The sequence below is a fragment of the Leptopilina boulardi genome, unplaced genomic scaffold, assembly GCF_019393585.1.
Source record: "Leptopilina boulardi isolate dan_hultmark-lab unplaced genomic scaffold, ZJU_Lbou_2.1 LbouV2_202, whole genome shotgun sequence".
In the NCBI taxonomy this organism is placed as follows: Eukaryota; Metazoa; Arthropoda; class Insecta; order Hymenoptera; family Figitidae; genus Leptopilina; species Leptopilina boulardi.
Window position 1 is genome coordinate 1,514,469 of NW_026137755.1, and position 26,943 is coordinate 1,541,411.

At 29.7% G+C, this 26,943-nt stretch overlaps 1 protein-coding gene across 7 annotated transcripts in view; it reads right to left on the reverse strand.

Moving 5' to 3' along the window:
• Positions 1–26,943, reverse strand: part of LOC127278340 (protein turtle) — a 161,366-nt gene that overhangs the window by 111,656 nt on the left and 22,767 nt on the right. For all 7 annotated transcript variants that reach the window (XM_051300030.1, XM_051300029.1, XM_051300027.1 and 4 more), the window contains exon 2: positions 17,261–17,295. The gene's annotated coding sequence lies outside the window, so the exon portion shown is untranslated. The remainder of the gene's footprint in view (positions 1–17,260; positions 17,296–26,943) is intronic.

Here is a 26,943-nt window from a genome sequence, read left to right on the forward strand (position 1 = left end):
TCCTTCTTTAATTACTCGCGTTACTTAACTGGCTAATTACAGTCTGGTCAGAATTATCCTCTGAAATACTTTTTTCGTTTCTTCCTTTCTTCAATATACTCTCCCTTTTTTTCTCCTCTTTTTTACTTTAATTTTAGTTAATTTAATTTTTAATCTTTTTTTAGCATTTTGAAAAAACATAAAAGAAATTCTGTTCTACGATATACAAAATTTGTGGATAAAATTTAATTAATGTATAGCTTTGATGAGTTATATTGTTTTCGAAGGATAATAAAGTTATATAGAATGAAGAAATTGTTGTGGTGAAATCAACAATTTTTTTTATCGCGATTCTGTAAAAATCTTTTGTATTTTTTTTTCTTTTTTATCGATATTAAAATAATGATGATTAAAAAAAGGGAAGAGTAGATGAGGTCAGGGGTCGAGAGCAACGTCGAAAAGTTGATAGCATCGTTCAACAAACTTAATTAATTCATCGGGTACTACGCTTGTAATTAGCGAATTAGTTGGAACGTGTTTGATCGAAAATTGCAAATTAGCCAACATCAAATATATTAATAAATTTAAAAAAATAAAAATATAATCGTGAAATGAAAAAAAGGAGTTAAAATGAATTAAACTAAGTATATTTTATAATGTGAGAGTATAAAATTAAGTGACATGAGAAAAAAGATGTTGAATTTTAAGAAAAAATTTATACCTATTTGCAAAAGGCAAAATATTGAGAGGAATAATTTTTAATGAGACTGGTATGCTTTTTTTCGATATATATTCATATGAATTCAAATATATCTTCATTTGCTTTGAAATTTGTAATTTGAAAACTATTTTTAAAAAAGTAATTTTTTCTCATTCTTTACTTTTGAAAGATTTGAATCATTTGAAGATTATTGACAATTTTTTAATTTATATTTTTTCTCATGATATAATTAAATCTTTTGTCATTTTTCTTTTCTTTTTTTTTTTGCTAATATCGTTAATATTTTATTAAATTTTTAATTACAATGTGAGTTCAGTGCGTGAGGGTCATTATATATAGAAAAATTCCTCATGCTCGAGTAAATTCTTTTGGTCATGAAAAGAGAAGAAAATTCTTTAACAAGAAGTCGACTGAAGTTTAACAAAGCTTCAGTTTTAAAATCAACCCAGACACACATTTTTATAACACGCGAAATAATTATAATCTTGAATTGAAATTATTAACGGCGGCTTGCGTCTCATTGTCTCTTTTTCTCTCTTTCTCTCTCGACGACAACAAGAAAACTTGTGTGCAAAGATTTTGAATCGCGTGCAACCATTTATAAATGCAAAGAAACCGCACAAGTATACACTTATATCACTTTTGTATATGCCATTTTAAATAAAAGATGTTACTTTAAAAGTAAATATGCTAATTACAAAAAAGTCACATTCAAATAAACTCTCTAAATTTCTAAATTAGTTAAAAATAATTAATTTTTAATAAAATCTTGGTTGAATTTTTTGCTTCGGCAATTGGTAAAACCTAACTAATTATTAGTGAAAAAAAAATAACTAATTTTAAATGGAAAAAATAAGTTTTAACTCGTATAATCTTAAAAAAAAACTACCAATTGAACATAAATTACAGTAGACTAAGAATAATCAATTTTATTCCATTTTTTTGAATAGAATGTTTTCCTGGAAAATGAAAAAATTCGAAAAAAATTCAAATAAAAATAATCAGCATGTCTCTATTATTTTTTTACCTTAAAACAACACGTAATAAATAACCTTCAAAAAACCTACCAATTGCACCTAAATTGCAGTAGACTAAGAATAATCAATTTTATTCCATTTTTTTGAATAGAATGTTTTCCTGGAAAATGAAAAAATTTGAAAAAAATTAAAATAAAATTAATCAGCATGTCTCTATTTTTTTTCACCTTAAAACAACACGTAATAACCTTCAAAAAAACCTACCAATTGAACCTAAATTGCAGTAGACTAAGAATAATCAATTTTATTCCATTTTTTTGAATAGAATGTTTTCCTGGAAAATGAAAAAATTCGAAAAAAATTAAAATAAAATTAATCAGCATGTCTCTATTTTTTTTTACCTTAAAACAACACATAATAACCTTCAAAAAAACCTACCAATTGAACCTAAATTGCATTATACTAAGAATAATCAATTTTATTCCATTTTTTTGAATAGAATGTTTTCCTGGAAAATGAAAAAATTCGAAAAAAATTAAAATTAAATTAATCAGCATGTCTCTATTTTTTTCACCTTAAAACAACACGTAATAACCTTCAAAAAAAACCTACCAATTGAACCTAAATTGCATTAGACTAAGAATAATCAATTTTATTCCATTTTTTTGAATAGAATGTTTTCCTGGAAAATGAAAAAATTCGAAAAAAATTCAAATAAAAATAATCAGCATGTCTCTATTATTTTTTTACCTTAAAACAACACGTAATAAATAACCTTCAAAAAACCTACCAATTGCACCTAAATTGCAGTAGACTAAGAATAATCAATTTTATTCCATTTTTTTGAATAGAATGTTTTCCTGGAAAATGAAAAAATTCGAAAAAAATTAAAATAAAATTAATCAGCATGTCTCTTTTTTTTTTCACCTTAAAACAACACGTAATAACCTTCAAAAAAAACCTACCAATTGAACCTAAATTGCATTAGACTAAGAATAATCAATTTTATTCCATTTTTTTGAATAGAATGTTATCCTGGAAAATGAAAAAATTTGAAAAAAATTAAAATAAAATTAATCAGCATGTCTCTATTTTTTTTCACCTTAAAACAACACGTAATAACCTTCAAAAAAACCTACCAATTGAACCTAAATTGCATTAGACTAAGAATAATCAATTTTATTCCATTTTTTTGAATAGAATGTTTTCCTGGAAAATGAAAAAATTCGAAAAAAATTAAAATAAAATTAATCAGCATGTCTCTATTTTTTTCACCTTAAAACAACACGTAATAACCTTCAAAAAAACCTACCAATTGAACCTAAATTGCAGTAGACTAAGAATAATCAATTTTATTCCATTTTTTTGAATAGAATGTTTTCCTGGAAAATGAAAAAATTCGAAAAAAATTAAAATAAAATTAATCAGCATGTCTCTATTTTTTTTCACCTTAAAACAACACGTAATAACCTTCAAAAAAACCTACCAATTGAACCTAAATTGCAGTAGACTAAGAATAATCAATTTTATTCCATTTTTTTGAATAGAATGTTTTCCTGGAAAATGAAAAAATTCGAAAAAAATTCAAATAAAAATAATCAGCATGTCTCTATTATTTTTTTACCTTAAAACAACACGTAATAAATAACCTTCAAAAAACCTACCAATTGCACCTAAATTGCAGTAGACTAAGAATAATCAATTTTATTCCATTTTTTTGAATAGAATGTTTTCCTGGAAAATGAAAAAATTTGAAAAAAATTAAAATAAAATTAATCAGCATGTCTCTATTTTTTTTCACCTTAAAACAACACGTAATAACCTTCAAAAAAACCTACCAATTGAACCTAAATTGCATTATACTAAGAATAATCAATTTTATTCCATTTTTTTGAATAGAATGTTTTCCTGGAAAATGAAAAAATTCGAAAAAAATTAAAATTAAATTAATCAGCATGTCTCTATTTTTTTCACCTTAAAACAACACGTAATAACCTTCAAAAAAAACCTACCAATTGAACCTAAATTGCAGTAGACTAACAATAATCAATTTTATTCCATTTTTTGAAATAGAATGTTTTCCTGGAAAATGAAAAAATTCGAAAAAAATTCAAATAAAAATAATCAGCATGTCTCTATTTTTTTTTGCCTTAAAACAACACGTTATAACCTTCAAAAAAACCTACCAATTGAACCTAAATTGCATTAGACTAAGAATAATCAATTTTATTCCATTTTTTTGAATAGAATGTTTTCCTGGAAAATTAAAAAAATTCGAAAAAAATTAAAATAAAATTAATCAGCATGTCTCTATTTTTTTCACCTTAAAACAACACGTAATAACCTTCAAAAAAACCTACCAATTGAACCTTAATTGCAGTAGACTAAGAATAATCAATTTTATTCCATTTTTTTGAATAGAATGTTTTCCTGGAAAATGAAAAAATTCGAAAAAAATTAAAATTAAATTAATCAGCATGTCTCTATTTTTTTTCACCTTAAAACAACACGTAATAACCTTCAAAAAAAACCTACCAATTGAACCTAAATTGCAGTAGACTAACAATAATCAATTTTATTCCATTTTTTGAAATAGAATGTTTTCCTGGAAAATGAAAAAATTCGAAAAAAATTCAAATAAAAATAATCAGCATGTCTCTATTTTTTTTTGCCTTAAAACAACACGTTATAACCTTCAAAAAAACCTACCAATTGAACCTAAATTGCATTAGACTAAGAATAATCAATTTTATTCCATTTTTTTGAATAGAATGTTTTCCTGGAAAATGAAAAAATTCGAAAAAAATTAAAATAAAATTAATCAGCATGTCTCTATTTTTTTTCACCTTAAAACAACACGTAATAACCTTCAAAAAAACCTACCAATTGAACCTAAATTGCATTATACTAAGAATAATCAATTTTATTCCATTTTTTTGAATAGAATGTTTTCCTGGAAAATGAAAAAATTCGAAAAAAATTAAAATAAAATTAATCAGCATGTCTCTTTTTTTTTCACCTTAAAACAACACGTAATAACCTTCAAAAAAAACCTACCAATTGAACCTAAATTGCATTAGACTAAGAATAATCAATTTTATTCCATTTTTTTGAATAGAATGTTATCCTGGAAAATGAAAAAATTTGAAAAAAATTAAAATAAAATTAATCAGCATGTCTCTATTTTTTTTCACCTTAAAACAACACGTAATAACCTTCAAAAAAACCTACCAATTGAACCTAAATTGCATTAGACTAAGAATAATCAATTTTATTCCATTTTTTTGAATAGAATGTTTTCCTGGAAAATGAAAAAATTCGAAAAAAATTAAAATAAAATTAATCAGCATGTCTCTATTTTTTTCACCTTAAAACAACACGTAATAACCTTCAAAAAAACCTACCAATTGAACCTAAATTGCAGTAGACTAAGAATAATCAATTTTATTCCATTTTTTTGAATAGAATGTTTTCCTGGAAAATGAAAAAATTCGAAAAAAATTAAAATAAAATTAATCAGCATGTCTCTATTTTTTTTCACCTTAAAACAACACGTAATAACCTTCAAAAAAACCTACCAATTGAACCTAAATTGCAGTAGACTAAGAATAATCAATTTTATTCCATTTTTTTGAATAGAATGTTTTCCTGGAAAATGAAAAAATTCGAAAAAAATTCAAATAAAAATAATCAGCATGTCTCTATTATTTTTTTACCTTAAAACAACACGTAATAAATAACCTTCAAAAAACCTACCAATTGCACCTAAATTGCAGTAGACTAAGAATAATCAATTTTATTCCATTTTTTTGAATAGAATGTTTTCCTGGAAAATGAAAAAATTTGAAAAAAATTAAAATAAAATTAATCAGCATGTCTCTATTTTTTTTCACCTTAAAACAACACGTAATAACCTTCAAAAAAACCTACCAATTGAACCTAAATTGCAGTAGACTAAGAATAATCAATTTTATTCCATTTTTTTGAATAGAATGTTTTCCTGGAAAATGAAAAAATTCGAAAAAAATTAAAATAAAATTAATCAGCATGTCTCTATTTTTTTTCACCTTAAAACAACACGTAATAACCTTCAAAAAAACCTACCAATTGAACCTAAATTGCATTATACTAAGAATAATCAATTTTATTCCATTTTTTTGAATAGAATGTTTTCCTGGAAAATGAAAAAATTCGAAAAAAATTAAAATAAAATTAATCAGCATGTCTCTATTTTTTTTTACCTTAAAACAATAATTATTTATTTAAAAAATTGAAGAATAATTCAATTTTTAAACATTTTTTTTCACAACTTTGAAATTTGCAAATAGCAAAATAACATACAAGGCTAATTAAATGTACTACCACGTACATGAAAGGTCTATTAAAACGTAAGCACACAATATATAGAAAATATATCTCAGAATATTATTTTATAGAAGCTTTTCTTATATATATATATAAAGACAAGAGATATTACAGCAAGTCTCAAGACATTTTCCAGAGCGCAAATTACATTGTTGATTAAAATCTCTATTCCTAATTTCCCTATCAAATGCAGGTCGCAAAGTCATCATCTATTAAAAAAAAAATATATTTTGAAAAAAAATTATATTTTTTTGCGCAATTTTAATTAATTTAATTGTTGTGAGATATTTTTTCTTTAACTCACAAGGAATAAAGCAGAAATATGCATAATAGGATCTTTTGTTTTATGTGTAGCCACGTCTACAATGAATGGCCAAGACCGCATTTCAATTGTCAAACCTGGACTTTCTATCTCTCTCTCTCTCTCTTTCTCTCTTTTTTTTCTCCCTTTCGAGTGAGGCAATCGTACCATTTCAAGAGCAAAAACTTATTACGGTCAATTTACGTAATAAATTGCGTCAACGAAAAACATGAATTGGACTCGAACCGCATTTTAATGTGCAGAAAACATTTTCAAGGGGGGCCATTTTCAATATAGATGATATTCCTTTTTTGATTCCATAAAATGTTTTTTACTCTCTAAATTTGAATTAGTAAGAAATTTAACTAATTTAAATTAGGGATTTACTTTTTGCTTTTGAATTAATTACTTAATAAGTAATTGATAAGTAATTCTATTATCAGTAGTACAAATAAGTTTAAGTCAGACCAATTTTTTTAATTATCAGTAGTAGAAGTTCGTTTAAGTCAGACAAAACTTTCTAAATTATAATTCTATTATCAGTAATAGATGTCAGCTTAGGTCAGACAAAATTTTATAAATTTTAATTCTATTATCAGTAGTAAAAGTCAGTTCAGGTCAGATATAAATTTGTAAATTGTAATTCTTATATATCAGTAGTCATTTTTATAAATTTCCACACAGTAGTAACAGACACTAATAGTCAGACATTATCAATTCTCCACAGAATTAAAAAGTGATTTTAAAAAATTGGAATTTATCTAAATTATTTTAAAAAAAATTAATTTTGTCAGTAGTAAAAATATATTTTAGTCAAACAATTTTATTTTTAATTTTTACTCTTATTTAATTATTTTCATTAATACTTTTAATTATCAAGAATTTCAATATATAATGAACGGTACGCGCCGCATGTCAAATAATTTTTCGTTTCTAAAAATAATATGTCATATCAATTAACAATATTTCCCAAAAGAACTATATTTATTCGTATATATGTATATATATAAATAGTAATTAAATTAATATATGAGCATTTACTTTTCAGTTGACAAAATACACAAAAAGGAGATATGAATTTTATCCATGTGATTATATTTCATTGTTCCGAGTGTTTTCAAATAAATTCACGATTTGTCGACGATGCGACTTCACATATTGGGAAATACTATAAAGGAAGTAATAATGTCATATATATGAAGAGTGGGAGAGAGAGAGAGGATAGTATATAGGTAATTCAAGGTAATTACGGGTTGAAATTCGACAAGATAGTCACAACAGACGATCGCATTTGATCTTCCAATACATCTCAGCATGCGCATATAGCTGTGTGTCGTGTGCGATGCATTAAATGCAGCTGTCGTTACGTTCGTGCATAGGACGGTGCCGTATTCTCTGTGCCATTAGATTATGTACATATACATAAACATATATGTGTGCGTCCTATAAATACGTCGATCTTAACGGTTGTGGTTGTGACAAGCGCGAGCGATAGTAAATTAGTTAGAGCACTCTCTCTCTCTCTCTCTCCCTTCTCTCTCCCTCCCTTCTCTAGTAAGCGCACGCGGTTTCAAACGAAAATAGAAATAATTTTCTAGGTTACTGTATAATACTCTCATGTGAAAATCAATTACATTATCAAATATACTCGGATCTAGACAGGGCCTACTTTAGCCCCGGCAAGGCCCAAGTCGGGAGGGCTAAATTCACAATAAAAAACCAATTAAATTTGATAGGGCACCACAGAGGAAGCCCTATTTCAGTCCAATGGAAATTGGGTCAAAGACCAGGCGCTGGTGTGGCCCCATATCAGCCCCATTTCAGACTCTAACTAGGCACCGACAAGGGCCTGGTTTGGCCCCGTCAGGGCTCACGTCGAGAAGCCTCAAATTTAAATAAAATTACAAACAAAAATCATAGAACTATTTTAAAATTCAACATTATTCTAAATCATCAATTCACAAATACTTTAAATTTAAATATTTCCTAAATAAATATAAATATATAAATTTATATATATATATATATATATATATATATATAACTCTTTGAATGCAATGTTCGCAAGTCTTGATTTATTCAGCTTGTTTGGGTTTAAATTCACTATGTGAAATGCTTTCAGAGAATAACAGTTTCCCCAAAGCTGCAGAATTTCCAAGGCGAGCAACCATTTGTGATTTACGCCAAGACAGATAGTCTGTCGTTCTATAACCATTCTCTCCTAAATATTCAAGGGGACTTGTATATCTATATATATGTATACCTATAAGCCGGATGCGGCAAAGTTACCAACTAAACGGCTCCCGTCACTAACGAAGCCACTGATGCAAAACAAAATAAAACGAGCAACATTTCTGTTCTCAAGGAATTCATATCGAGACAAAAGTATTTGTCAAAAGAAGAAAAAAAAAGCAGCGTTCATATTGAGAAGTTTTATAATTACAATTTGAATAAATCAAAGCAAAAACACTATAAGAGAATAAAATCCCACCGCTGTCACCAATAAAACTACTAAAAAATAAGTAAATTATATCATCTAAAAAATTACTTCATTAATAATATCCAACAAAATACAATTTCACACGAATGGGGGAGAAAATAATTTTTGACAAGCTTTATTTTAATGACCTGAGTCATTATTTCACCGTGTAATAGAAATTAGAAGTGCAAAGCACGTTGTGCTCATGAATTCTGACCCGATAAAGGAATGGCGAATAATGCGCGCCACAATTTACCAAATAGCAAAGTAATTTTCGCTTGGCTTTCTAATGACTATTGTAATATAGAAGCAAATCAGGATAATTACAGAGAGAGAGAGAGAAGTAGAGGGGTGGGGAGAAGGGACATTAAACAGAACAGACTTTGGTGCATTAAATCAATTCCAGAAGCTTCTTAGTGATTTCAAAGTTTGATCGAGAAATTGACTACATTAGTGTTGCCATGGTACGAACAAACTGAATAGACACAGTTAATCAACGTGCATCCAAGTTGAAGTTATTTTCAACTTGTATATACATATACCGGCAGTAAATTCTAAACCGTTGAGCTCAAGACTTTAGTGTCGATGATCTCACTCAATATAAACACATAAACTTCGTCATGTAAATAATTTTTCAAAAAAAATTTTTTTTTTTTATTTTTGACAAGGGAGAAAAATAATTCTTGATGATTCGAATTTCAGATAATGCTGATAAAAATTGAAAATATAATATCAAGTAGTCATGGGAAGTTTTCGTCAGACAAGTTTGCAATCTTTTCTACTTTTTGGTATTAGTAGTAAAAGTAAATTTTAGTCAGACTGTTTCTAATTCTTGTCATAGATGAATAATTTTCCCCTTGTCGTGTCTGAATTGGAAGAATAAAAAAAATAAATAGTAGGTGGTGGTGGCGTGGCGGAATGAGGGGCCCAGTGCAGAAATACTCGACAACTTGTGGATCGTTTCATTATCTTGAAGCAGTACTCGTGCGCAACTTGTAAAGTTTCTCTCACAGAGAGCCTGGTCGATTCGACAGAGCAGAATAATCATATTACCTGAGCAGCCTCCCTTCTCCCTTTCAGATATAGTTTCATTTTCCATCCTCTTCCGGACCTCTCTCTCTCTCTCTCTCTTTCTCTCTCTTCTCCGGTGTCCACTCGACAGTTCAAAAGCAGGATCAGCAAAGTCGTGACCCGAGGACCACAAACTTTATCTATGATTTTGTCTACTTTACAGAAAAGGCAACAATGAAAATTGCATATAGATTGTGTGCGCAAACGCTCCTTCGCTTAATATAATGGAAAATTTTAATCACCTTACTTTAATTTTTATCTGATTCTTCATAACGTAGTACAACAGATTTTATATCTAAAAAGAAGAATTAGAATTTTCTTGTATCTTGTATTATAAATAAGAAATTCTCTATTTGAAATTTCGGTTTTTTTTTTGGAATAAAATTTTAGAAAAATATATAAAAATCATCTTGTCTGCCGTCTTCAATCGATTTCGATTTGTTTGAAATCAAGAATCTTGACTGGTACAAATTCAAACGGACGAACAAGATGAATTGAATCTACTAGAGGTAAAGAAATCACTTTCTAACGTCATAAATCTAGACCTTTCTCGAGAATCTTTTTCATAGGAAGAAAACTAAAACGAAGGCGTGAAAATAATTTCGAGAAAAACTTTCCTTTAATTTTTCTTCATTAATATATATTTGAGGCTAAAGGGAAAAAAACGCACATATTTCTCATCATTAGAAAGATATTAATGTAAAAGAAAAAAAGAATCAATAAAATTCATTAAGAAAGATATGGTTTTACTTTCATTCAAATGAAAGTAAATTGCGGAGTGACCATGACAATGAATCCGAGAAACAAGTGAGAAGAAAATTTCCCCTCGTTCTATATTCAAATCGAGTAATTTCTGTCTTTTTCATTCTTTATCGAATTGCTATTGCTTAATTTCATTCGATTGACACCTTTCCTAACGCTCGTACCCGTATTTACCCTTTTGACCATACTATACATATATCCGTTACGTTTAACACGGTCTGTTTCCTTCCTTTCCGGAGTATATATTTTAAACTATATATTGTATGTGGTTGTTGACTGAATCACACATCAGTCGCTTTGTTATCAAAACAAAATCCTGTTTGTATTTCTACATGAAACAAAATCATTATAATAAAACACGAGGTTTATTTTATTATAGAATTAGTTATTGATAAATAAGTTTCATTAAATTATTTCCACGGTGAAAATTGTTGGTAATCATTCTTTAAATAGAAAACAAAAAAAGCCATTCTTTGAATGATCGATAAAAATAAGAAGCGGATGCTTCAATTGACCTGAATGAGGGTTGTCTGAAAAAGAAACTAAGGGGTCCCAAATGTGCGACACGAATCATAAAATAATAATAATAATAGTCGCATAACTCAATTTATAAGAGGTCGGTTTAATTTTCAAACAGATTTGTTTATTGAAGGAGTTAACATCATCAAAGATTAATCAGAACGTCCTCTCTTTTAGAAAGGGTGCACGAATTAAAATAACACCTCAACTGGCGATGGTAATGATGATTTAAGTTGAATTGTAATTTATTGTATTAAAGACACTTAACTTTTCAAGTGCTTAAAGAATGAAATTCAATCCAATTGACGTAAACAACAACATTGTGTATTGCATTCTTAAGAGCGCATTTGAAAACACCACGCCAACAATAACCACTCTGTTCCATTTTCAACAGAGGCACTTATCGCTTGTAATCGTATTTCCAAGGATGTAACGGCTGAAACGCTCGTTAAAAGAACATTAAGGCAAAAACGTTCAATCAACTATTATATATATATATATTCTTGTCGCGGAGAAAAGCGCTAACAAGATGACCTCTCATACTAACACACCTGATTTGCAATTTTCCTCACATCATTTAGCAGAAAAAATAACTGAATTAGGAACTGATTTTTCATAACTAATAACGCTAATAACTAATAACTTCAATAATTAATAACCCTAATAACTAATAACTTCAATGATTAATAACCCTGATTACTGATAACTAATATCTCCAATGATTAACTCTTTAAATGCCAATGGCAAAGATTTTGTCTGTTAAATATTTGCCATGACAATTAAGGGGTTAATAACCCTAATAACTCCAGTAACTAATTAATCTAATAACTAACAACTCCAAAAACTAATTACTCTAATAACTTATAATTCCAATAACTAATAACCCTAATAAATCAAGTAACTAATAACTCCAATAATTAATAACCCTAGTAACTCTATTAACTAATAACTCCAATTACTAATGACGCTAATAACTAATAATTCTAGTAACGAATATTCAAATTTAGAGAAAGAAAGAAAGAAAATTGAAATGCTGATTGATTTGTCCAAAAGTATGTATATATTTGTAAACTTAAAGTTTGGAAATAATTCTGATTTATTTAAATTACTCTTGCATTTTTTTTCAACTCTTTTTTAAGGGGGAGGTAGTAACACAAATTTTGTTGTCAATAAGGACCAATTACTGGGGGCTTTTGAAAGTGCAATAGCTATTGGACTGCATTTGAATTCATCGAAACGACATATACGAGTTAAAGTTGCTATAGGTGCAATGTCGAATAATCCGATGACAATGGTCCTTTTATTCGTTCGATTCGAGTGAAATGCAGCAGGACCAGTCGGTCGAAAATCGCGAGAGAGAGTTATACAGAGTGAGTGAGTGAGAGAAAGATAAAGAGAAAGAGAGTAGGAAAATACAACTGCACTGCAGATATACTTTAGAGAATATAATGCAGGTACAGGTGCTCTTTACGGATTTACGAATTTATAAGTATATCCAAACTGAGCTCGCAAGAGGTCATGTAGGATACATTAGCCATGAGCTAAACTTTAATATTTTCTTTCCACTTTCCCTTAAATATTCATATGTTGCGCATATTATAGTTTCAGAAATTTATCATAGTGGTTTAAATCCCCCTCTTGCATTTAAATTCTATTTAAATTTAAACCTATATCTATTATTTCTATAATTTCATATATATATTGATACATTTTGTATATATGAATTATATACAAATATGGTATAGAACCATAAATTATTTAACAACAAAAAGCCTCCATCTTTTATCAGATGCAATAGAATCTTTTATGTGAAACGAATTATTTTGCGGAAGAGAGAAAGAGATATATCGACAAAATTTTGATGCTGGAACGTGTGTATCATAACTATTTATACCCACATATATAAATATAGTTCTCGCTTTATCGTGAAATTCGCTTAACGAAATGGAAATATATATCTAGTGTCCATTGTATTTTGTTGTCAATAGCACACGCAATACAGTAATGTTTTTTTTTTTTGCTCTTCGTCGTAAAGCAGAGCCAGGTCATAAGGGGTGAATGAGTATCGATTCGATTTGACCCTTCTGCCTCTCTTGCACGTTTTGAGAATTTCTCTCTCTCTCTCTCTCTCTCGACAAATCGCGGCAAATGCTGCCAGTACGCCATTAATTCCAATCGACTGAATAAATTCTCGTTAATTAGGACACGCAACCACCATTAATCGTTCAACCATGCGCATAGCAACTATATATATACAAGTTACTGGTTTTTTATTCTTCCTTTACCTTGAGTTTCTTATTTTAACAAGTTTTTTTTTTTAAATATACTACCCTTTTGTATTTTTAAATTTTCGATAAAAATTCTCGATTAGAAATATTCCATTTTTATATTTTTCCACATCTCAAGTGTTTCAAAAAACTGAAATATTATTTCCATTGTCATAAATGAAATCCGTTCTCTATCTCGCAGAGAGAGGAAGAGAGAAAGAGAGTTTCTTCTGGTACCATAAAAGAATTTCTCGATGGGATTTCAACTCAAGAAGCTTTTCCGATTGAAATGAATTGCTCCCATTCTGGACCAGGTGAATAATAGCTATTGAAAGCATTTTAATGCCTCATCTTTTCTGCTACAGTGAACATTCTGAAGAAAAGTATCGTATGTACATATATATATAGTTTCATGAAGACGCGGTTCTTTCAATGTTTTCTAATTTGAAATCGAGCTGTTATTTAAAATTTCTTTTTTTAGCAAAACTTTTTTATTAATAATAAATTATTTTTTACTAATTGCTGAAGAAAAGGATTTTTTGGTCATGAATTTTATTTTTCCCCTCTCATTGAATTATATTATTACTAGACGTAGGTAATAAAAGAAAAAAAAATGAGAGTGGATAGTACTTTCTCGTATATCCTCTATATATTAAGAATAAGCAAAGTTGTGTCCAGCATCGTACGGAGTGTATACAGACTGGTTCACCTTGGAAATGTCTCGGCCAAAGTGACTCGAGACCCAACAGCAGCAGCAGTAGACCGCGTTTTGTTACTGCGGACAAGCTTCACTCATTCGGTTATCACATCCCGAAGAAGTACTATACGTTGGAAAGTAAAGAATTCAAGCATCTCTCAAACCTTATAAGGTCCTCAATTTTCACATTTTCAGGGTTACTCTTTCGTTCTCTCTTTATATTCTTTTTTTTTATTTATAGAGTGCAAGTATAATTTGCCCCAGCTATGGTTGAAACTTATATACCGGGTGATAAATTCGTATTATATTTCTCCTAACTTCTTTTCTTTTACATATTTCATCAATAAATTAAATCCTTACAAAATTAAATGAAAATTCTATTTGAAAATATTAATGTCGATTTCTTTTTACTGAAACTTGGCCAATTAAGATTGATTTCAAGAAGTCGTAGTTTTTCCTTGCGAGCAGCCAAAAAAGTGATTCGTTGATTAATTTTCTTGATTTTATTTCTAAAAAGTTTTTCTTAAAAAAGTCTTAGCGCACGATGCAAGAGCAATGAAATAAAAGTATATATGTGAAGCACTTCGAAAAATGTCCTTTATAGTATAACAATTTTCTGAATTGACGCCTTTCAATATTGTCGTTTCAACTCTCAAATGAAAATTGACTTCTTTTTTCTATACTACATCAATGTCCAGAGAAAGCTTTGTGATGTCAATTTTCGAAAAGAAATCTTTCTTTGAAAAAAAAATATATACAAGCGCAAAAAAATTGCTCAAATCATCAATTTTCATCAGAGACAATATCGCGTTAAAAATAATTTGTTTAACACGTTAAACAATATTTTGACATCACTTGTGTATATATATATATATAGAAGTTTATATGAAACAGCGCTAAATCCTATCAAACCTCGCAAAATCCTATCAACATAAATTTCATAGCAATTATATATACTTGAAGTGACGAGTTTATTCGCAAAGCGTCACCGGACGCGATAACTGATCCAAATGACAAGCAACGAATTAAAGTTTCAGCATTTGCAATTGAATTTCTGCGGTTGTGACACGCGAGTCAAATGCAATCTGAAATTATAAATAATGAATAACACCAAACTCGCAGGTTATTATATGATTGATGGTGAACAATGTGATTTTTTATTTATCAAAATTGTGGCTTTACGGAGTAATTCCTTTTTTTTTCCTCTCCTATATGTGAATTTGACCCGCAAAAAAAAAAAAATAGTTGTTGAAAACCTGTTTTTTTTACGAATGACACTATATACCATTGAATTCAGTTCGATTTGTGAAACTATATATGTGTATGTGTGTGTCGTCGCGAACGTTGCCCGCACAAATTTTAGAGAAAAACTCGACAAGAGTTACAGCAAGTATTGCAAAAACGATGGGATTCCAATAGAATCCCTTGGATAACCTCCAGATTCGACCTACAACATTTTACCTATATATTTGTAGCATATCGACCACCCGCCACGCGATTGGAAACAATGGGAATGTTTCCTAAAAGGGCGGTGCACACGTGAACGTGATAAAAATGTCCAATCGGTCTACGTGGTTTGTAAAAGTACAAATACTCAATCGATGAGAGAGAAAGAGAGACCAGATGTACTATAGGTGACATTTTTCCACAATCTCTAATCGTCAAGTTCGCTCTTTTTTTTTCCTCTACTTAAGCATTCAATTAGGGATAGTGTGAAAAAAAAGTTATTTAAAATTGCGTGGAAAAATTATATCTTTACAATTAGTTAAAAGAAAGGCAACTCATGTAATATTATATTCTGATGTTAAACAATAAAGCGCGTAAAAGAAATTAACACTTATATAAGAAATAATTATTATCTTTATTAAAAATGTGCTCTAAATGATAGTTTATTCCTGTATTCAATTAGCACTTTCTCCCTTGGTGTTAACGTCCTTGTCGTGCACGTTACGTTGCGACACACGCTGCTACTCGTATACTATACTGAGTTCAAGGTTACTATTATATTCCCCTCCTCTAAACATAAGAATAAGAAGAAAACATATTGTGCAGGTGTTAAAAATATACATTTTATGAACGAAGAATAAAAATGCCATATCCAAATACTCTTAAATGATTTCTTTTTGTCAATCATTATCAGAAATTTTGCCAGGGCCCAGATCGGGGCCGGATCAGAGTGCCCTATTAGGGAATGAAACGCCACGCCTGATGTGACCTTGATTAGGAAATCCACATTTTTTCTGGCCCCCCTGATTTGGCCCTGATCAGGTGTGACGTTTTATTCCCTACTAGGGCCCTGGTAGGGCAATTTACCTACTGTATAAAAAAATATTAACGAACTAAAATAGTAAAGAGTCATGCGTTTTTTTTTCAAAAAAGTTTTGCTACTATTTATATAATTTGAATGGAATTTAAAAAGAAAAATATTTAATTATTATGTTAAAATGATTCTAAAAAATGCTGAGCAAGGTTATGTCAAAGAGTTGATGGTTCAAAAAGGCAAGGCGTCAGGTGAAATTTGAGACACCATTATTCAAAAAAAAAAAAAAAAATTAAAGGGTCCAGAAGCTGCGAGAACTATTATAACATTGGAGTATCATTGTATTCTTTTGATCTTGCGAGCCAGAGGTGTGTTTAGAATGTGGCTACATACTTCAACCAACAGTATTCTCATCTTTGACTATATATGTATACCTACACCCTTAAGATATTTTATAAGATTCAAGATGTAATTAATGATAGAAATCTCCAAGTAAGCTTTTAACAACTTTTCTCTCTCTTTTTTTCCCCCTCATCTATGATAATAATTGTATAACAGAAAAATAATGCATTAAAGAATAGAAAAGGATAAATTCCCTTGAGTATTTTAAAATTTATATATTATCGCGTTGCAAAGAAAGGGAAATAATTTTTCATCAGTAATATAATTACTGCTGAATCTATTATATATATTATACGCGTTTTTTTATTATTATTATTGAAACTATTTTTATAGAAAGATGTATTTTTAATTTATTAATTAACTATAGTATATGAAAAATATACTTTTATATATTATGTATAGGATAATGGTGTTATATTTTTCAATTAAAAAATTTTATAATTCTTGCATAAAAACTTACCTATAGTGCATGTGCGTTGAATAACTCCTGCAATACTGAAAGCAAAAAAACAATATGTTTTTTTATTTACAATAATTGATATTTTATTTTTATTTTATCGAAATTTTTTTTCTACAAGTAAATATTATTTTCTTTTTAAATTATTTTTTTCTTATTTTGTTTTTTAATTTTTTCCTTTTTTTCTTATTTTTTTTATTTCTTTTCTTTTTTTTCTTATTTTACTATTTTCCTTTTTTTATTATTACTTTCATTTATTCAGTTTTTTTCTATTTACTCAATTGTTTTTTATTTCTCCTAAATAATTTTTCTTTTTTATATTTTTTTCTCTCGTTTAATTAATTTTTTTTTTATATATTTTCCATTCAGTTATTTTTTACTTTTGTTTAAAAAAACTATTTTTTTTTTACTTTTTTCTGTTTTCCCTTTTAATTATTTTTATATACCTCTCTTTTTTCTTTTCTATACATAACTATATTTTATCTTTTAAAATTATTTTTTTTTCTAGTTATGTATATTTGTTACCCAATTTTTAACAATTTTTTTTTCTCTTTTTTTGTTTTTATTACCATTTTTTTTGTTTTTTTAGTAAATTAATTGTTCTTTCCTTTTTTTCAATCATTTATTTTTATTTTTCATGGTTTTTTTTTAATTGAGTACTCATATTTCACTTAATTTAGGATAAAGAAATTATTTTTATAAATTATACATTCAATTTATTTTATGTATATACATTTGACTACTTTTATTACTATATACTAACGTGGATTTTTTCCAATGTATTTCTAATATATTAGTTATTACTAGAATATAATTGTTAGTATTAGTATAAACTATAATATTACTATACAATACATTACTATTTACAAATATGGATTAATATGTTTTTATCAGTATAGTACTAGCTGCTATACACTACAATGGTATAGCGTATATATACTACATTACTGCTAATGTTTTTAGCAGTATAGTAACGGTTGCTATATTACATTGATACTATAACATAACTATTTACAAATATGGATTATTTATCAGTATAGTACTCGCTATACTACATTATTGTTAATATGCTTTTAGTAGTATAGTACCAGTTGCTATACTACATTCACAATATACTATTATATATAAATATTAACATGTTTTTGTCAGTATAGTACTCGATACTATACTACATTATTGTTAATATATACAATTAATATTACATAACAATATCGATAATGATGATAAAGATACAGTTACAACAATAATATGAAGAAAAATGGAAATAAAAATGAAATTTTTGAAAAGTATAATTTGTTTTGAGTTAAAAGTCCTTCAAGCGGCTATGAGAGAGTATATCAGACGAAATTCCGCGCCGAATCCGCGCGGAGGTCACAACCGCGCCCTAAGTAGAAGCTCTGCTGGGCATTCGGGAAAGTAAACTAACCACGTTCCATCCCCTCCATATCCCGGAACCGGTGCCTGCCCTTCCTTACTCTCCTCGCGACTACTATAAGCCTCGTTCTATACCTCTATAATACGCCGTCACGATATCCTCCATCCTGCTATATACTCTTCCAATCGAGGATCAGAACATCATGTGGTCCAGCGGAGTTGTATCGCTCTCTCTCTCTCTCTCTCTCTCTCTCTCTTTCTCGCTTCTACTTTTGATTTCCTCAACTCTTCTATACATCCCATCAGAAGTTGTAAGTTGCGAATCTCTTGTTTGTGTGTGTGTATATCTAGAAGGTGGCAAAGAATCAGTGGATTCTCTGCACGCGGTAACCGGTATCGGGTGTAGTCGCGCACTGGAATGAGTAATTCTAAAGGTTTCCTCTCGCTCTCCTTATGTTTACAAACACGATCAGAGTTGAAGGAACCATGAATGACCAATGCGTCAGAGGATGCACTTTTATCCTCACTACATTATGAGATAAACACATATACACAGCGATTATGAGTACTCCTCCCTCTCTCTGAATCAGTATGGGATTTCACTGATCAAATAATTGAAAAGCAACTAAATACCCCTCAGTATGATTTCCACTGAAATTCAGTATAATATTTCCATTTGAAATTCAATCATATTTCACTGAAAAAAATAATAATTCTTTACTGATTGTATCAGTCAAATCTGTTTTGCCGATAATGCAAATTTGACCGTTCTGTTTTACCGATCAATGATAATTCAGATTTGACAGATCTAAATCCTGATTTCCAGTGAAATGTCACAAACTGGGCAGCTAAATTCCTAATTCAAATTTAGAAAGTAGTTTTTACAAAATAAGTCAAAAAAAGTAATCAAAACATTTATAAAAATATATTTAGAATTTTGTATAGAAAAACACTTTTTTTTCTCTCTTATCTAAAGAATGATTCAGAGTGGGCTCGTAAAAAAAAGAATGGACATTCTTCTTTTTTTATGTACACCGATTTATGGTCAGTGAACGCGGGGCGAAACATTAAAAGTGTCACTGGTTGGCAAAGCCATATTGTTGTTCCGGTTTACTCTCTGAAATTAAACAAAAGATGAAAAAAAAAGACACGACAGACACCCACGAAGAATCCCTGGAGTGTATATATAGTGTCCATGAAAGAAAAGTCGAACCTTTGGAGGCTCAGGTGATTTTCGTGGGATCGATGCAGGTATAACCACACCCCTTCGGGCGGCAAGGTTAAAGACGACCGTATTGCAAGGTGAATTGGAAAAAGGTCACCCAAATCAAAATCAATCGAATTAAATTCAATTTTTTTTAAATCATCAATAAAGTTGAGAATCATATTTCATTGGTTTGGCAGTTTCTTCCTGTTCTTCTTTTGCTTGAAAAAGTTTTAAGTCACCAAAATTGGAACTCTCTCCTCTAAATCTCTAAAAATATTTGCGAGAAAAAATTGAGTTATTTTAAATTTAGAAACTATTTATAAAAATAAAATTATTAGATTGATTTTCAAATAAAAAATTTAAAATTCTCACGCAGAGAATATATACGTTTGAAAGGTGATTTTTTCTGCCAGGGATAATTTTATTATCTAAAGCTTTTCATTATCGGTTAAGTGCTTGATCATTAATTTCTAACAGGTCATCGTTGTCTCTTGGACCTATTAAACGTCTGCGATATAAAGGATCGAATGGTCTCGTCGCACATTAGTATAAGTACCAAGCGATTATGTCACCTTCATTATATTCCTGGCAAGTATGTATATGAATCAAGAGCTGAAATGGCAGGTGTAATTTATGCGCCGACCGAGAAAGAATGAGAGAGAGAAAAAAAAGAGCAAGAGAGAAAAAAGAAAGAGAGAGAGAGAGAGAGAGAGAATTGGGAGTAGACTTATAATACAGCGACACCAGGTAGCTCCCATAAGAATTGAGCAGGTCCACAAGGTGTTAAATCCTATCAAAATGAACGAGAAGCAGTTCGAATGGATCAACAACGAGAAAAATGTATTCCTGTATTTACATAAAATTTCTAAAATATGTTTTCCGTTTAATTTTACTGAAATTTATGCTAACGAATGGAATGTCAACACCTTTTTTTTTCTCACAAATATAGAGGTTACGGATTTTTAGATTCCCGAGAGAAGGAACTGTAAATCCCTTTCAGACGCGAGGCATCGTCGTTTAAAAGTTCTGTTATTATGATATAAATAAAAAAAACCTTTCCTAAAATAAATGATTTTAAAATCATATACCAAAATGCGTATAGAAAATTCAAAATTGGAATTTGATACCTTATTCAAGTTAAGGGTATTTTTTCTCCTTTTTTTCTGCTCTTTAAAAAGAAAAAAAATTGTATTTTTGTAAGCATTTTTGCCCCCCTTCTTACTTGTCTGGTTCTTTATTGGTTTTTCATTATATATAGCTAAATGAAATTAGGTGACGCTAGGCTTCTTGAAGAGAACAAGATTATGAGCCCTGTAGAGTTTGTATAAAGGTAGATGAAAATAAACAAGAGTATAAGAAGATGGTGGTGGAAGAAAAGGTGCGCGACTTTACTTGAGTGAGGAAAAAGTGGAAATGAATAAGAGTCAACGACGGAAGACTAGCAAAGTCTCAATTTGATTGAACTTAGTCGCGACACCCAAGAAGAAGAAGAAGAAAACCACTCGGCGCGCACACAAGTTTCTTCGAATTTCAAATAATCCTGAATGGATCGCAATTTGTGGAGAGACGGAATTCAGAGTTTCATCTGATGAAAGTTTCCTGTCGCGGCGGCGATCCACACCTACTTTTCCTTATATACAGTTTTCCCCTTTTGCCTCATCATCCTTGACTTCTTTTTCACTTCACTGATGATGCTTCTTTACTTCTTGAGTGTCGTGCAAACCCCTTCTTTATTATGTTCAATACAAACTTCAAATACATTTTTAAAGGATGTATAAACCATTCAGGATTTACAAAACAATTTCTTATTTATACAATTCAGCAAATATAATTTCAAATAAAATTTCGGTTTAGATAAACTAATTTCGTCGTGTTCTCTCTCATTCTCTCATTGGTGAAAGTTGGAAAATTGGCCAAAGCTCAAATTCCGTCTCTCTATACCCTTTAACACCGCTTAAGCGAAACGTAACGGCCTTTTTGTTTCGCAGCGAGAGGAGGAAGACTGCTTCTTGCGTTACCAAGTTTGGCTTTGCCGTCGAGCTATTCACATTAACCTCCACACAACAATACAACCCTTTTGCGATGGGGTAATCTCATTCCCTTTAAATGCGGCTCACCGGCAATAAACCTCGTAACCCCTGACCCTGTATATATGTATATACACATATTAAGCTCGAAACTTGCACAACTCGGCCAACAGAATTCACCCGAGTTCTATACTTGAAACACTGTTCCTGTATTTCGCGGTTAGTCCACAACCATGTTACCTCTTTTTATACACCATTGAGATTCCTTGTAACTAAAGCTTAACGTTCGCCTCTTTTTCCTCATTAACTTATTCCTTCGCAAGAAATTGAAAATTAGCATCTACTTCTCTTCGGATTTTCATATAGATTCCTTTTTACTCTAAGAAATAGTTATATCCTTTAGAATAAAAAGAATCACCAACTTGGATTAAATCACTACCCGCGTAGAAATGGTCAACCCAGGGAAGACCCTGGGAGAAGGTTCGAAGTAAGATGTAAAAAACCTTGGCGAAACCATAGGCTAGGGCAAATACATTCCCTGGGAGAACCCTTGCTTATGATCGTTTCCCATGGTCTGGGAAATGCCTGGCTGAGGAGCAGAAATACATTTCTTTGATTGTAATGAAATTAATGCACTTTAACCCTTGGCGAACCATGGATTGAGACAAAAATGTTTTTACCCTGGGTTAACCATGGCAAAAAAATTTTTTATCTTTTTTATTGAATTTTTCTGACTTTAACCCTTGGCAAACCATGGATTAAGACAAAAATGTTTTTACCCTGGGTTAACCATGGCAAAACACTTTTTGTCTTTTTTATTGAATTTTTTTTACTTTTACCCTTGGCGAACCATGGATTAAGACAAAAAAGTTTTTACCCTGGATGAACCATGGCAAAACCTTTTTTGTTATTTTTATTGAATTTTTCTTACTTTAACCCATGACGATCCACGGATTGAGACAAAGAGGTTTTACCCTGGATGAATCATGGCAAAACATTTTTTGTTATTTTAATTGAATTTTTGTCACTTAAACCCTTGGCGAACCATCGATTAAGACAACAATGTTTTTACCCTGGGATAACCATGGCAAAACATTTTTTGTCTTTTTTATTGAATTTTTCTGACTTTTACCCTTGGCGAACCATGGATTAAGACAAAAATCTTTTTACCCTGGGTTAACCATGGCAAAACATTTTTTGTCTTTTTTATTGAATTTTTCTTACTTTTACCCTTGGCAAACCATGGAACCCTGGGTTAACCATGGCAAAACACTTTTTGTCTTTTTTATTGAATTTTTTTTACTTTTACCCTTGGCGAACCATGGATTGAGACAAAAAAGTTTTTACCCTGGATGAACCATGGCAAAACCTTTTTTGTCTTTTTTATTGAATTTTTTTTACTTTTACCCTTGGCGAACAATGGATTAGACAAAAATGTTTTTACCCTGCGATAACCATGGCAAAACATTTTTTGTCTTTTTATTGAATTTTTCTGACTTTTACCCTTGGCGAACCATTGATTGAGACAAAAATGTTTTTACCCTGGGTTAACCATGGCAAAACATATTTTGTCTTTTTTATTGAATTAACTCTTTTGAACACCCATCGATCCACGGATCGAAACTTACGGCAAATTAAAGTAAGAGCAAAAAATTCTTTTACCTTTGTTGAATTTGAGTAAAAGATTTTTATACGTTTTTTTAAAAATTAGCGCCTTTGGATTTTAGGTTAAAGAGGACAAAGACTTAAAAAATTACTTATCTTTGTAAGGGTGTTTTCTTATTTTTTTTTACATTAAGACAATATACGGAATAATTAAATATTTTTGAAGTAATTTTGTATTTTATTTAATTAACTAATTTTAATCAATAATAACATTTATTTTTAGAAATTTTGTTTGTTTTACAAATGAATTTATTTACAAGCATAGAGAGTATAGACATTTTTTGTGTCAACAGTAAAATGTAAAAATTGATTTTTATCGGACAAATGAATACCAATTCATCTTAAAATAAGTATCACACACTATCTTGTTTATTCCACTAGATATATTTACTTCGATGTAATTGTAGAATATTATAACAATTATTATTTTTGTTATATTTATTTAGTCTATATAATGCAGATTTTGTGGAAGTTGACATTGAATTTTCAAAGCGTGAAATATTTTTATCTGAAAGTTTAATATAAGGGAAAAAATTTTTAAATTTGTTATTAAAAAATATTAAATTTCTACTTACATGCTGATATTGCATAATCTTGGGATTTTTTAATTGTCAACAGATTGATGTACATGATGATATGAGATTGAAGATAGATGCTTTTTCATTTTTCTCAGCCAAAATAGTGGCTAAAATATTCAATGAAATCGGCAATTAATATCAGCCAAAATAGTGGCTAATATATTTAATGAAATTGGCAATTAATTTCAGACCAAAACTTTGAATTTTACTTAGCCAAAATAGTGGCTAATATATTTAATAAAATTGGCAATTAATTTTAGCCAAAATAGTGGCTAATATATTTAATGAAATTGGCTTACTCAGCCAAAATAGTGGCTAAAATATTTAATTAAATTAGCAATTAACTTCAGCCAAAATAGTGGCTAATATATTTTATGAAATTGGACATTAATTTTAGCCAAAATAGTGGCTAACATATTTAATTAAATTGTCAATTAATTGAAGCCAAAAGCTTTTAATTTTACTCAGCCAAAATCGTGGCTAACATATATAATTAAATGTGCTAATTTTTTATTCACTTTCAATAAAGTTTACAGGTTGTGCAACAAACGTTGATAACGTGTTTTCTTTTTCAACATTAATAAAAAAACACACGTTCTGCAAATTTTCTATATTTACTATATCCATTTGGTTTGGAATGTCATAGATTCTATAAATAAAGTTTAAGCTTATTTGGGTAAGAATTGTTGAGGGGAAAGCAGCTTCATGTCGGTATTTTCTAATAACAGCATAGAATGTTGCTGGACAATCACAATTATTTCTACATTCACAAAATACCACTTTTATAAATAATCGAATTATTCCAAATCTACATTCATTGTTTGCAGTATATTGTACACATTTAGAATTGGTTACTTTCGCTTGTGTGTATATCTCAGAGGTATATATTATTTTATTTTTCATTAATTTTTTGAACACTATGTATTTTGTACCTCGAATTTCATGATCTAAAAGTAAATGATGAACTTCATTTGGAATTCGCATTTTTGCAAATCCTCCAACATGTAAATGGTCTTGAATACGAATTAGTTTTAATTGTTTTGTGCAACATATATGTTTCTTACAAAAAGTGTGTACTCTTGAACCTTCAATAAGATAATCTTGATTTAAGGTGTATGTGCTTATATATAAAGATGCACCAAAATATATTTGGAGTTGTGCTCCTTTGCTCCCATGTACCAAATTTTTTAATTTTCCATTAATATCTTCGTAAGTGAAACATGAATATATAAATAGAGGACCATTTATACGAACATCGTTAGGAAAATGTAGTATTGAATGTAAATTATTTGTCATATGCCGAGAGTCATAAAGATAAGCAAATCTAGACACGAATTCATGAATCATTCGATCCGAAGAATTTATCATGTCTTCTGATATGCTTCGTTGACTAAGAAGATAAATAGCATCAACTAATAATTTAAAATGCTCGAAATAATCGGGTTTTAAAGTTCCGTCGAGTACTATAAGAGATACGTAAAAGAAAAAGACTTTAAACTCTGATGCTTTCCAGTACTTTAAATGCTCTTTTATGGAACGAAGTCGCCTTTGAACAAATTGAGGTAACTTAATATTTTTAATACGTTCATCGATGGTTTCGACTAGCCCGTGAATGGAAAAACGTTCGCCGGCAAATTGAGGATCAAACCAGAGAGTTAAAAGTAACTTCATGACACCAATAAATACACAATGCATAGGATCTATTGCTGTTGTTGTAATCCATTGATAAACTAAGAGAGACAGAATAGTTGGTCCTTTAACACCATAAATAGGTTTTGTAGCAGTAGCTAATTGTGCTTGCTGTAATGTCTCTGCTTCAGTCCTAAGTTGAAGATTAGGCTGATATGGATAAACCTGGGTACCCCCTTCCCTTATTCCTTTAATTTTGCATTTCTGACAACCAAATTTTCCATTGTATTGTTTCATATTGAGAAACAATGCTTTTGCAGGTAGATCGCAAGTTCCCGATATAATCATAGCCTTTACATTAATTTCATTTTCATCTCCAGGAATATTCATATCAACGCCATTTATTAATTGACAAATATCGTCATATAGGGGTAGCAGAAATTGGTTAGGTGAGGGTTTATTTTCCCCAAACCAAATTCCTGCTAATATAAGATTTTCTTTTTTAAATCGTAGATCATAGGGAAGTTCATTTATTACTAAATAAAATGGCCAGAAGGAAAATTTTGATGACTTGAAAACCTGAACACCATCGGTATACCAAGAAAATGAGATATTGTTTGGATGAGATAAAAATCTACCAGGCTCCGACAATTCTTTATAAATTTCTCCGTCATATATATCTTCAATATTTTCTACATTAAATTTAACCCTGTTATATGGATGCAGTAATTTTTGCCAGAAACCTTGTCGCTTGTAAAGAGTTTTAAGTTGATCAATTATTGAAATTGTTAAAAAATAGCTACTTTTACATTCCTGCAAACAATGTGGACACTGTAACATTTCTGTTTCATGACTTTTTAAACAAAATGAACAGTAAAAATGTCGTGTAAGGGGGCTACGTAAATTATCAAAGCATTTTTTAAACTTATACAATGTTTTTTTACAATTGTTTGGTTCAGGACAGTGCATTGCTAACAATTCTATTATAGAAGCTGTTATAACTCCTGAGAGCGAAAAACGTAACACAACAGCAAGAATGGACAAAATACTTTCTCTAACGGTTAATGGTGATCCTTCATAAAGAGGAAGGTCTGCATTTTCATTTTCGTCAGCATCATCATCATCATGATCATCATCATCATCATCATCATCATCATCATCATCATCACCATCATCATTATCATCATCATCATCATCATCATCATT